The sequence below is a fragment of the Pituophis catenifer genome, unplaced genomic scaffold, assembly GCF_029215685.1.
Source record: "Pituophis catenifer annectens isolate HBS135680 unplaced genomic scaffold, rPitCat1.0.hap2 SCAF_1, whole genome shotgun sequence".
Lineage (NCBI taxonomy): Eukaryota > Metazoa > Chordata > Lepidosauria > Squamata > Colubridae > Pituophis > Pituophis catenifer.
Window position 1 is genome coordinate 219827972 of NW_027256881.1, and position 14420 is coordinate 219842391.

Below are 14420 nucleotides of genomic sequence, written 5' to 3' on the forward strand. Positions count from 1 at the left end.
CAATTTGTTTCAATGCGTGTTCTTGGCAGTCTTTTATGTAATCAGCCAGTGTATGTTTTTCTTTTTCGACCATTCATTTAAGTTGAACTAAACCTCTGCTTCCATTTCTGCAGGACAGGTATTATTATTATTATTATTATATTATTGGAATAATACCTGGATGATTGTTTGTAATAAATTTAAAGGGTAGTGGCATGCAGTAGTTTTCGCAAATATACTAATCATAAAACACTTCAAAGGTGCCCAGAGTGCGCTTGTTTTGTATCTGTAAGACCAACTTCAAACATAATGGACAGTCTGAACATTTCTGGAATGGTCAGAACAGCGTCAGGACACATTTAAGAAGGTCAGAACAACCTGCTTTGAGCTAAAATGCTTAGAATCCAAAACATTTTTCCCACTAATACTGAAGATGTTAAACAAGTTCAACCATATTCGAAGAGTAAAAATGGCATCTATAGGTACTATTCACTTCATCCAAAATTCCTAACAGATTAAGCCAATTATAAATGAAATTTAGAGGTGGACACTTTCTGTATACTCTCTAATTTTTGTCTATTTTGGAGATGCAGAAACATTACAGGCCTGTAGTTTCTGATTAGGAAAAAAGACATAAACTGGCATAAATCAGTCGAATAAGTTATTATTAAAAAACTATAACAAGTAATCAGGATCCTCCTATCCTTTTTACAATTGTAACAAGAGTTTTCTCAGGTATGTAAAAATGAGGGGAAATGACTATGCAGTTCACAGCCATCATCAGTTTTATAGGAAAGTGGTAATTTGAATAATGATGAAGGGATCATTTTTATTCCTTGCAGCTCATACTGATATTATGTATTATACCAACATAAAAATGGTGCTATGGTTTGTTTTTGTTTTACCTTCTGGGTAATTGTTACTGGTGCCTCATAAAACATATAGAATGCCATTAAAGGAGCTGAAGAAAATAAAATGAAATACTACATTAAAAAGTTGCAGCCCTCTGTGAATGGATATCATGCTTTCTTAAAGAAAGCTTTTTGTCTATTGAGTGATAATATTACTGAATAGGTAATACATGAATGAGGAGGATGAGCAGAGGAGAATCTACTTTAAGATGTCTCTTATTCTCTAGCATTCTTAAATCGCTCACAGTCATTTCTTATTGAGTTGGTTTATAAGCTTATAAACCCAAGTAAGTAAGTAAATAAGTACATAAATAAACAATTCCAATAGAATTTGGACACTGCTATTGCCTTCTTGTTCTAAATGGGTTGAATAAAATATGGAACAATTATGTAGCTCTCATGGCTGCCTGGTTGTGGACATGTATATATCTGTTTAATTGCCAATGAAATAACTTAGGATATAAATAACTACCCTACTGTTTCTTTCTTTCACCAAAAGGAATTTTCAACATATGACTTGTTTACCTGCAGGCCACTAAACTTATTTTCCCGATTCACATAACTTCTTTTAACAATCTTCTAATTTGTTTCATGTTTCATTAATAAATGCTATCATAATAAATACTATACTATAAATACTATCAAATATTCAGCTTAACAACATATATATATATATATATATATATATATATATATATATATATATATATATATATATTATAAATATAATTATTCCACACACAAAAAACAGAACTGAATAAAGAACGTTTTATATTAAAAAATTAAAGCAGCCTAAAATAGTTGGAAAAGGTATTAGATTTTATACAATAGAAATAAGTCTGTTATAAAAAGTAAGTGAGATTTCCTGAGAACATTCTACAAATTGATACCTCAGTTCAGCAAGTTTGTTAGATACTTACTTTCTATCTTGCATGGGGAATTTTCTCATTAAAAATGTTGGGAAGTCAATTTCAATGATAGTAAGACTAGCGTGGGAGAACAAACCATTTAGAACAATAGTAGCACTTTGAGTTCCGTCTAGAAGCACTCTAGTTAAGCTGTTCTAATACTTCTTTAAAATATAATTTCATTAATCTTTTATAATACATGCAAAAATGCAAAAGAGGGAAGGGAACGGGAGGGAGGGAGGGAGGGGGGAAGGAAGGAAGGAAGGAAGGAAGGAAGGAAGGAAGGAAGGAAGGAAGGAAGGAAGGAAGGTAGTTTACAAAATTATCCCTTATTTTAAATTACAAAAAACTCTGACCTTTTCTATTATCTTTTTTTTTTCCTAATCTTCAAAATCACAAATCACAAATGCATTTTTTCTGTTTCATACAAAAAGTATATAAGGGATTTCCAGTTGACTATAAATGTACGGTAGACATTGTTTTTTTTCTAACTGAAGAAGTTAATTTAGCTATCCCTATGACTTTTATCAACCTCGCCAACCATTCCTCTGTGTAAGTAGTGTGAAGTCTTTCCATTTTTGAGCATATAATAATTTTGCTCCAATTGTCATATATAAAAACAAAGTTCCATTATTTTTTTTTCTGGTTGCTTATCCCATTAGTCCCAAAAGAAGATTCTCTGGTTATAGTTGTACTTTAAGTTTTAAGAATTTTTGAATTAATGCATTCATTTTTATCCAAAATATTTTAGCTTTTTTTACATGACTATTACATATGATAAAAAATGTCTCTTCATGTTGTTCACATTTCCAACAAAGATTAAAGTACTTTTATATATTCTACACAATTTCTCTGGCAACAAACACCAATGATACATAATTTCATAAACATTCAAATTTCAATCCTTTCAACCACATATTTTCCCAATGGTCCATTTGTATACTATAGCTAAAGTTTTTCACTCTTTTTATCCTACATTATTTCACTTGTTCTTCTTCTGTCTTATATTTCAATAAAAGTTAATCCATTTTAGCAGTAACATGTTCATCATTATGCTGTACATAATTCTACTTCAAATTCAATCTTACCCTGTGTAAAATCATAATAGCTTTTATTTATTTATTTATTTATTCACTTTAATTTTTTGTTTTAATTGTACATAAGAAATCATCAACAACATCCCTCAGTTATTGAATCTTCTTTTGATTTCATTTTACAATCCCCTTGAAAAATCCTATTACATCTCGGTAGAGTAACTAGATATGTTTACTTATTATTTCTCATCTCTAAAATGCTTCTTGTGTGGATAAGCTCTTCTAATATTGCTGAAATATGAATATGAATATGAATTGAAATACTCTTCCAATTATAGTAGCTATATTTTAAACAGCATATGGCTTATAAATGTTTTTCAAACACAAATTCATATTTTAGCATTAATTGTGTGAATTGGATGCTATCATATTAAATATAATGTATTTTGCATAATTCCACCTATTATAGCTTATACATATGTGTTTCTTATTCATCAAATCAAATACATTTTTTTTAAAAAAAAAAATAGGACTTAGCCTTAGGTGTGAACATATCCAGTTTCTCAACCTAGAACATGCAATAATATGAATAATATAGTAGAAAGGGACAGATGCTATGCTGTTAACTAACAAGTTCGGCCATGTGGTCCCTCCAAACTAAATAAAGTCAATTTGTGAATTATTAATATCCTTAAAAATAGTTGCATTGGGAACACAACAGAGCATTTACTGTCAATGTTTTTTGGGGCAGGTATAGCTTCCAGTAACAGGTCTCCAGACAATTTAAGAAGATGCTGTGTTTGCAATGTGGTACAGATATGCAAATGGATGGTATTCTAAAACAAAAGCTGGTTTCCTTTGAGATTTGGTAATTTTAACTAAAACATTAAAAAATTAAAAATAAATGATTTGTAGTTCTTGATACAATCATAAATAAATATGCTTGATAAAATGCCTTGATTGCACAGATTGGAATGTTTTTGAAGATACCTCTGCAGACTTGGATGGACTCACAGATACTGTAACATCATATGTTAGTTTTTGTGAAGACCTGTGTATGCTGACCAGAAACCTGTGAAAAGCCTTGGTTCACAGCTAAACTCAAGCAGCTACGTTGTGCTAGAGAGAAAGCCTACGGGAAAGGAGATAGAATGCTGTACAGTCAGGCCAGAAAAATATTAACAAGGGAGATAAGAGTAGCAAAAAAAAGCTACTCTGAAAAGCTGAGGAATCAACTCTCAACAAATGAACAGCGAATGTGTGGAAAACTCTTTAAAATATCAAATATTACAGCAAACCTCCTTCCCATGCTGAAGGAAATCGACATCTGGCAGATGACCTGAATGTGTTTTACTGTAGGTTTGAAAGAAAACCACTGTCAACTGTTGCTTCCATCTCAGATACATGAACAACAGCCAAGCCTCCTACAATTGACCCCATGCCTTTGAGGCCCCACCTCAGAAAAAATTGTGAGATTTATTTCTCAGACAAAAGCCTGGAAAAGCACCAGGCCCAGACAAGGTAACTCCTTCTTTCTTGAAAGCTTGTGCTGACCAATTTCACCTGCATCTTTAATAAATCACTAGATGTGTGTTATATTCCTTCTTGCTTCAAATGCTCTACTAACATCCCAGTGCTGAAGAAACCCTCTATTAAGGAGCTGAATGACTACAGACCGGTTGCTCTGACATCCATAATTATGAAAACCTTTGAAAAATTAGTGCTGGCCCACCTGAAAACCAATACGGATCCACTATTAGACCCCCTGCAATTTACCTACAGAGCAAGTAGATTGGCAGATAATGGTGTTAATATGGCTCTGCACTACATCCTACAACAATTTGAATCTCCAAGGACCTATGAAAGGGTCCTTTTCGTAGACTTCAGCTCGGCATTCAATACCATCATTTCAGATATTCTTCTAATAAAACTGATTCATCTAGCCATGCCTAACCACACTTGTAAGTGGATCGTAAGCTTCCTAATAGCAGGAAGCAGCAGGTGAAGCGAGGCAAAATCACATCAGATACCGGTACAATTAGCACAGCCCCACTTCCCAGGGCTGTGTGCTCTCCCCACTTCTCTTCTTTCTATATACCAAAGACTGCATCTCAAAGGATCCCTCTGTTAAAAGTACTGAAGGTTTTTTTTATTATTTTATTTTATTTTTTAAGACAAACAAACATTTAGTACATCATTCATTTCTTCCATGTGACATTTCAGTGTTATCTTCAAAAGTTTCTTCTCTCCTCTTCTGTCTTCAATCTCACCACATCCATTACAAAGATTTCCCACTAATATATTATTCTAATTACAACCAATTTTTTAAAATCTCTTTTAAAAATTTATTTGTATCTCTTTTTTAACCAATAGTAAAATTTATTCCATATCTTAAAATATTCTGTATCTTCTCTTTCCTTTATCATCATAGTTAATCTATTCATTTCTGCACAATCTAAGATTTTTTTAATTACTTCTCCCTCCGAAGGTATAATCTCTGCTTTCCACTTTTGTGCATAAACAATCCTTGCTGCTGTTATTACATGTATAATCAAATATATATTATCTTTACTAGTTTTTTCTGATAAGATACCCAATAGGAATAGCTCTGGTTTTAAATCTATATGTTGCAGTATCATTTCCTCCATCCATAACTTAACTTTATTCCAATAGTCTTTCATTTCAGTACTGAAGTTTTTAATGATACAACAGTGATTGGTCTCACTCAAGACAACAATGAATCTGCATATAGACCGGAAGTTGAACAACTAGCCTTGTGGTGCGCCCAAAAGAATCTTGAACTGAACACACTCAAAACTGTAGAAATGACAGTAGATTTTAGAAGAAGCCGTCCTAGTCTACCACCTCTTACAGTACTAGACAACACAGTATCAACAGTAGAGACCTTCACGTTTCTAGGTTCATATCTCAAGACTTAAAAGGGACACCTAAAATCAAAAATGTCATCAAAAAAGCACAACAAAGAATGTTCTTCCTGTGCCAACTCAGAAAGCTCAAACTGCCCAAAGAGCTGCTGATTCAGTTCTATAGAGAATTATTGAGTCTGTCATTTGCACCTCTGTAACTGTCTGGTTTCGCACTGCAACCAAACAAGACAGACACAGATGTCAACGGATAATTAGAACTGCAGGAAAAAAAATTGCTACCAGCCTGCTTTCTATTGAGGGCCTGTATACTGCATGAGCCAGAAAGAGGGCTGTGAAAATATCTACAGACCCCTCACATTCTGGACATAACTTCCTTCTTCCCTGGGCCGGGATGCTGGAAGCAGCCAGGAACCCGGCCAGGATGCTGGAGCAGCCAGGAGGAAAAAGAGGAGGAGCCGCTGTCAGGGAGGCGAGCTGCCCCAGGAGGGCTGGAGGAGAGTGCAGCTCCTCACACATGGAAATGCCACTGAGGGGTAAGAGGCGCACCGGCCAGGAAGCGGAAAGGTGCCACCAAGGGGTAAGAGACATGCCGGCCGGGAAGTGGGAAGGCGCCAAGCAGTAAGAGGTGCACCGGCCAGGAAACCGGAAGGCACCACTGAGGGGTAAGAGGTGCACCAGCCAGGAAGTGGCCAGGAAGGGGGGGCTGTGCTGGCTTGTTCTCGGTGGTGGGCTGGGGGGAGACGCTTCATCCTGGCCAGAGTTGGGATGAAGCTCTACCATCTGCTGGCCTCCCAACTCAAGCCCCGGGAATGCCAATGCCCCTTCCCTCCAAGGCCAGGAAGGGGCTCTGGCTTTCCAGCAGAGGGAGGCAGCATTCCCCACCCAACTTTCTCTCCCTGTCTGGGGCTGTGGAACTAGGTTGTTGGTGGCGATATCCCACCACCCCGACGGGGACCGGGGGGGCAGTAAAGGGGGGGGGGCGGGAAAGGAGGCATGAGGGTCTCAAAAGGCCAGGAGGAGCTGGTGCATACACACTGGACAGCTGGTCTTCGTGCGCACATATGTGCCAAAAACTGGAAGACCAGGTGGCCGGTGCACATGTGCATGCCGAAAACTGGAAAATCATCTGCTCTCCCATTTCGGCACTCAGTGCCAAAAAGGTTTGCCAACACTGCTATAGGGCATTGCATGCCAAAACAACTAGATACAAGGACAGTTTTTTCCCCCCATGCCATCACCCTGCTAAACAACTAATTCCCACAACACTGTCAAACTACCTAGTAGGGCTGTATTACTATTATCCTTCTCATCTTTTCTATTACCTATTCCATATCTTCTTAGGACTATAACTTTGTTGCTTGCATCTTATGATTTATATTAATTGTTTTATTTAGTATCCTAGTATGATTTATGTTGATTGCTTGTTTAGTATCCTATGACAGTCAGTGATTGTTGTATCTTATGATTTATGATGAATGTATTTTATGATTATAATAATGATTTATCACTTGTTGCTTGTATGTACATTAAGAGCTTATGCACTGGAGACAAATTCCATGTGTGTCCAATCACATTTGGCCAATAAAGAATTTTGTCCTGTTCTGTTCCGTTTTGTTCCGTTCCATTCCATTCCATTCTATTAATTTTTATGAATGGCTCTACACAAATAGCTCTCTGTGTATACTAGAATGCCCATATGTTACAGATATTGTTTTTTATTACAAATATGTAATATAATATAAAATAAGAGTATACCATGTTTACCATAATAAGAGTCTATTATGTTCATTTACATAATTTCAACAAAATAAACGGGCACTGAATTGCTTCAGCTATGAGTTAATCATTCACCTATACTTGAATAGAAGAAAATATACAGTGCATTAAGAAAATATTCAGACCCCCTTCACTTTTGTTGTTTTATTATGCTGCAGCCAGATTCTATAGTTGTTGAAATTTATTTTTTCCTCATTAATCTACACTCAGTACCCCATAATGACAAAGTGAAAACAAAATTTTAGAAATTTATTAAATTATTAATAATAGTAATAATAAATTATTATTATTTATTAATTTTATTAAATTATTAAATTAGAAATTTATTAAAAAGAAGAAAAACAAAACTGATATTCAGACCCCTAACTCAGTACTTTGTTGAAGCACCTTTGGCAGCAATTACAGCCTCGAGTCTTTTGGGTATGATGCAACAAGCTTTGCACACCTGAATTGGGGAATTTTCTGCCATTCTTTCTTGCAAATTCTCTCAAGCTTAGTCAGGTTGGATGGTGACCATCAGTAGACAGCTAATTTTCAGGTCCCTCAGATGTTCAATAGGGTTCAGGTCAAGGCTCTGGCTGAGCCACTCTAGGACATTTACAGAGTTGTCCCTAAGCCACTCCTGTGTTGACTTGGCTGTGTGCTTAGGATCACTGTCATGTTGGAAAGTGAATCTTCAGCCTAGTCTGAGGTCCTGAGTGCTGTGGAATAAATTTTCATTGAGAATATCCCTGCACTTTGCTCCATTAAGCTTTCCCTCAACCCTGATCAGTCTCCCGGTCCCTGCTACTGAAAAACACACTTACAACCATTGCAATATCCCCATGGTCACCTGATCAAAATTCAAATGGCATGTAATTATAACAGTTGCAGTGTTCCAGGGATATGTGATCATCTTTTGCGACCCTATGACAAGGAAACAAAGTGGGGGAGTCAGATTCATTTAACAATGGCAGTGATTCACTTAACAAGAAAGGTTGTAAAATGAGGCAAAACTCACTTAACAATGCTTAGCAATGGAAATTTGGGGCCCAATTGTGGTCATAAGTTAAGGACTACCTGTATTCAAGTCTTTTACCCAGTGATAGTACAGTTGTGTGATGTTCATATTTATTTCCCAAATAAATATGTTATAGGCTGTACAAAAGAAGAATAGCACATTTAGAAGTGGGAAGTAGAAACAAACCTATGTATTTATTTCAATTTACATGTGATTTGATTATTTTACTCTAATTAACTACTAATTAGATGGATCCAGTGGTGAAATCCAAATTATTTTACTACCGGTTCGGTGGGCGTGGCTTGGTGGGCGTGGCTTGGTGGGCGTGGCAGAGGAAGGATACTGCAAAACCTCCATTCCCACCCCACTCCAGGGGAAGGATACTGCAAAATCTCCATTCCCACCCCACTCTGGGACCAGTCAGAAGTGGTATTTGCTGATTCTCCGAACTACTCAAAATTTCCACTACTACCGGTTCTCCAGAACCTGTCAGAACCTGCTGGATTTCACCCCTAGACAGATCGTTCCAGTTAGACTTACACTAATACAAAGTGAATATGTTAGAGTAGAAAAAAAGCCCACTCTAGAGTCCACTACAGTATTTTTCTTGTCAAAGTGTAAAAGATTTCTGGTAGAGGCTACATTTAGAAATTCTGTCAGCCAAAAGTATTAGGGAAAGTGTGACAATAACATAATGCAGAAATGCCTCCAAATGTCTTCTGAGAACGAAATGGCAGAGAGTACTATTTTAAAAGTAAAAGGATAAGTGAATATTACCAATTTGAGTAACCTAGTAAGTTTAATTTTTAGTTGCTCTTGAGGGTATAAAGTTAATTATTCACACACACCCTTTATTTTTACAAAAGGGGGTTGTAATTTTTCTAAGTTAACTATTGTATACTCATTTCTGTTTTTCTCAAAAGTTGAACTGTTCCCCCACTTTCTGCCCTACCTCTACATTTTCTGTGATACATTTCCACATTAACAGAAGTTATTCTTAGAAATCTGTTCACAAAATAATAAAAAGTCAATAAAAGAAAATCTGTCAAGAAAGACCTTCAGGGACTGATTTAATTTGCCTTGGATCTTTCAGAAGAGCAGGAGTTGGTAATCCTCAATCCAATTTGCCAGGAGCTGTACCCTGAAACTGTCAAATTAGTCTCTTTGTATAATTAAAAAGAAAGCCAAAAGTATCTAAGAATACAGAACTAGTTTCTGAGGTCAACGTGATAATTGTATTCTGAATGAATACAGTTTTCCTAAGGGAAAAAACTGCACATATGCATACTTTAAAAAAAGAAAGTTCAAACAGTGACCATTTCCTCCATTGTATCAGCAAAAATGAAAATAAAAAGAAACCATTATTGTTTCTTTTTATTCTTTCCAACCCAGTGGGCATTTAGAAATAATACCCTGTTTCCCCCAAAATAAGACATCCCCTAATAATAAGCCCAATAGAGCTTTTGAGCGCATGACAATAAGGCCAAGCATTTATTTCAGAGTTCAAAAAAAATATAAGACAGAGTCTTATTTTCGGGGAAATACAGTAATGATTTGTTAAATTTATATTCCACTTGACTCTCAACAACTCTGAATTATGTAAAAGGAGTCAGGATTCTGCCTGTTCCTCAACATGGTAACTCTCCAAAAACTGAAGAGAACAAAGTCAATTTTGATGCATAGGAAGATGCTGCCAAAGGAAAATTTGCATTTGAAATTGAACTTGATCAGATTGGGGACTAAGAAAAAAAGAATCATCTGTAGGGAAGTGCCTAGTAATATTGACAACTATCCAGTTTAAGCTCCTCCCTTTTTTTAACATCATCTTTCCTGATCAAATGATTTAGAATGAGGCCAGTATTAAAAGGCTGACAAGAATACCAGAAACCATGTTTTGCATTCTGTGCTATACTGCCTCTTACCAAATTCAACATCTTCGTAGTTCTGTCATTAAACATTACTTAACAAAAATGTGAATAAAATTACCAAACATTCAATAATAATTACAAACAAGTATAAACAGAAAATAGTTCTAGAGCAGGGGTGGGCAATTGTGGGCAATTGTGGCTCTTTTACAATCTGTGGACTTCAATTCCCAGAATTCCTGAGACACCTTGGCTGTCTCAGGAATTCTGGGAGTTGAAGTCCACAGGTTGTAAAAGAGTCACAATTGCCCACTCCTGTTCTAGAGTAATTTTGTAGCATTTTGATGAAGTGGGCGACTAATACTTCAAAAGAGAAAGATAATGAGAACTGAAATGGTATAGGACTTCCTGCCTGAGCAAGGGATTGAACTAGAAGACCTCCAAAGTCTCTTCCAAATCTGTTATTCTGTTACTATTAATAATATAACATAGGTCTGAGCAATGGGATGAAATTGAAATGAACAAGCTAGAATTGAAAAGAAAGAAATGTCAGTCTGCGTCAAGATAGGAAACGCTAAATGTACAATATAAAAATGTTGAGACTTGGCTTGGTAGTAAAATATGAGAAAGGGATCTGGGTGTCCTGGCTGACCACAATTTAAACCTGATCCAGAACCCTGATGCATTTGTTAAAAAGGCAAATGCTATCTTGGATGAATTAAAAAAAGAGTATGTTTCCTCGGTAAGTGCTTAGTACTAAAATAAGTTTAGTTTTGCTACACTATTGTGTTTTTTTAAAAAATGGAGTTAAAAATAACCAACAGCAGCATTAAGAGACTGGGTTTAAATATACTTGATGCCTGCTTTGTTGTTTAAATTTGCTTTTGAAGTGTGTTGTTGTAGGAGATAGGATCAATGCAAACAAAAAGCCATTTGTAACCACTCTCAAAATGTGCAAGCAAGACTTGAAAACATACTAAATCATAAAATCTATCCATGATGATATGGCCAGCTGATAACATCATTAGATTTTTTTTGGCCTCTAGAATTTCCATATTCTGGACTAGAAAGATACAGTGAAAAAGTTGTTTGAGAAACCAGAGACTCTGATGGTATTAATTGGAAAGCACAAAGAGAGCAATGTTTGTGTGCTGAGTGGTAGTTCTTTTAAAATTTCGGGGGGGGGGATCCAGAGAAGGTGAATATTGCCTTTGACTTGTAAAAATCAGAAATTAGCTGCCTGGTAAATGATTATATTTCTTTAAGGTATAGATAAAATGCATTTGCATCAGTGGCAAGAAAATATTTTAATTCTGATGTGAGAGATTAGCATTATAATCTAATCTCCGCCCCAGGGGAGGGGCGGAGGAGTGGCGGTAGTTATTAAGGAAAGTCTTAGGCCTAGGGAGGTCACTGTTCCTCAGGTTGGCGGGTGTGAATCCCTCCTTTTGAAATGGGACCCTGGAGTTCAGTCTGGGCTGTTGATCATGTACCTCTCCCCCAGCTGCGTGGCCTCAGCCCTGCCCGCACTACTAGATGTCTTAGCCGAATTGACGGTGGAACTCCCCAACCTTTTGGTTGTGGGAGATTTCAATCTGCCATCGGCCGGTGAGTCATCTGAGTTGGTGCGGGAGTTCATGACCTCCATGACGGCCATGGACCTGACTCAGATTGTACAGGGCCCAACTCATATTGGAGGACACACACTCGACCTTATTTTTCTCTCTGGACAGTGGATAAATGATCGTGGGGAGGGGACTCTATCTATTGACTCTCTGTCATGGACCGATCATTCCCTCCTTAGACTCGACTTTTCCTCCGCCACCCCCCGTCGCAGGGGTGTGGAACCAGTAAGATGGTTCCGCCCCAGGCGCCTGATGGAACCCGAAAGTTTCCTGATGGAGCTTGGGTCATTTCCCGCCTCCTTAGCCCACGATTCATCTGAGTCCCTTGTCGCGGCCTGGGAACAGGCTGCGGTGGGGGCCTTGGATCGAATCGCGCCTTTGTGGCCTCTGATCCAACGCAGATCCCGGGCGGCTCCTTGGTTTACCGTGGAGCTCAGGGAAATGAAGCGTCGGAAAAGATGCCTGGAGGGTGGTTGGAGATCCTCCCGATCCGAGTCCGACCGAACACAACTAAGAACCCATATTAGGTCTTATCTTGTGGCGATGGAAGTGGCGAAACATAACTATTTCGCCACTCTCATTGCATCTGCAGAAAATCGCCCAGCAGCCCTGTTTAGAGTGACCCGCTCCCTCCTTAATCAGGGAGCGAGGGAGGACCCCTTACAGGGCCGTGCTGAGGATTTTGCACAGTTTCTGCAAGATAAAATCACTCAGATTCGGACCGGGTTGGACTCTGACTGGACAGAGTCCGTTGAGGTGACAGGGCCTAGTCTCGGTGGAGACATCTGGGTTGAGTTTGAGCCTGTTTCATTGGATGACGTGGACAGGATTATGGGTAGGTTGGGGTCTTCCACATGTTTACTGGACCCTTGTCCCTCCTGGCTTGATTCGGCAGCCAGGGAGGTGACTGGAGACTGGATCCAGGCTATTGTCAACGCTTCACTAAAGGAAGGGGTCTTTCCCACTGCGCTTAAAGAGGCGGTGGTTCGACCCCTCCTTAAGAAGCCTAACCTGGATCCTGACGTACTTAACAACTACCGTCCAGTCTCCAACCTTCGCTTTTTAGCGAAGGTTGTTGAGTCCGTGGTGGCACAGCAATTCCCTCAATTCCTGGAGGAAACTGACTACCTGGATCCTTACCAATCTGGTTTCAGGCGCGGCCACAGCACGGAAACGGCATTGGTCGCCCTAGTAAATGATCTCTGGCGGGCCAGGGATGGGGGTTGCTCCTCCATCCTGGTCCTTCTTGACCTCTCAGCGGCATTCAATACCATCGACCATGGTATCCTGCTGCAGCGGCTCAGGGGGATAGGGTTAGGAGGCACTGTTTTACAGTGGTTCTCCTCCTATCTCTCGGGCTGTCTGCAGTCTGTTTGGGCGGGGGGTCAGGGATCCTCCCAGAGGCCTCTCACTTGTGGGGTGCCTCAGGGATCGATTCTCTCCCCTCTGCTCTTTAATATCTATATGAAACCGCTGGGTGAGATCATCCGTGGTTTTGGGGTGAGGTATCATCAATATGCTGATGATACCCAGCTTTACATCTCCACCCCTGACCACCCTAGGGATGCCCTTTCCGTGATGTCCCACTGCCTGGAAGCGGTGCGGGTTTGGATGGGGAGGAACAGGCTTAGACTCAACCCTTCCAAGACTGAGTGGCTGTGGATGCCGGCATCCCGGGATCTGGAGGTTCCATCCTTAATGATCGGAGGTGAAATCCTTGCTCCCTCCGACAGGGTCCGCAACTTGGGTGTCTTCCTGGATTCTCGGCTGTCTTTAGATGACCATCTGACGGCCGTAACCAGGGGGGCCTTCGCACAGGTCCATCTTGTGCGCCAGTTGCGCCCGTTCCTAGACCGGGATGCCCTCGCCACGGTCACTCACGCCCTTGTTACCTCTAGGTTGGACTACTGTAACACCCTCTACATGGGGCTGCCCTTGGGATGTGTCCGGAGGCTTCAGCTAGTCCAAAATGCAGCCGCGCGGGTAGTTACGGGGGCGTCTAGATACTCCCGTGTAACAACTCTCCTGCGTGAGCTGCACTGGCTACCGGTGGCACTCCGGATACGTTTCAAGGTGCTGGTGCTCACCTATAAAGCCCTTCATGGCTTAGGCCCGGGGTACTTGCAGGACCATCTCCAGCCGTTCTCCCATCGTCCTGTGCGCTCTCACAGAGTCGGCCTCCTCAGGGTGCCGTCGGCCAAACAATGTCGGCTGACGACCCCCAGGGGGAGGGCGTTCTCTGTGGGAGCCCCGACCCTCTGGAATGGATTGCCCACTGAGCTCAGGACAGCCCCCGACCTTCTTTCCTTCCATCGCGAGCTAAAGACGTGGCTCTTCCGCCAATTAAACTGATCCGTTTGGGGGTACACTGGTATAATTTTAAATCGTTTTTAATTGGGTTACTGATTTTAATTTGGTATTGTATTGTGATTTG

The 14420-nt window shown here is 39.5% G+C and overlaps 1 protein-coding gene across 4 annotated transcripts in view; it reads left to right on the forward strand.

Moving 5' to 3' along the window:
• DPP10 (dipeptidyl peptidase like 10) overlaps positions 1–14420 on the forward strand; it is a 201389-nt gene that overhangs the window by 162027 nt on the left and 24942 nt on the right. The window lies entirely within an intron of this gene.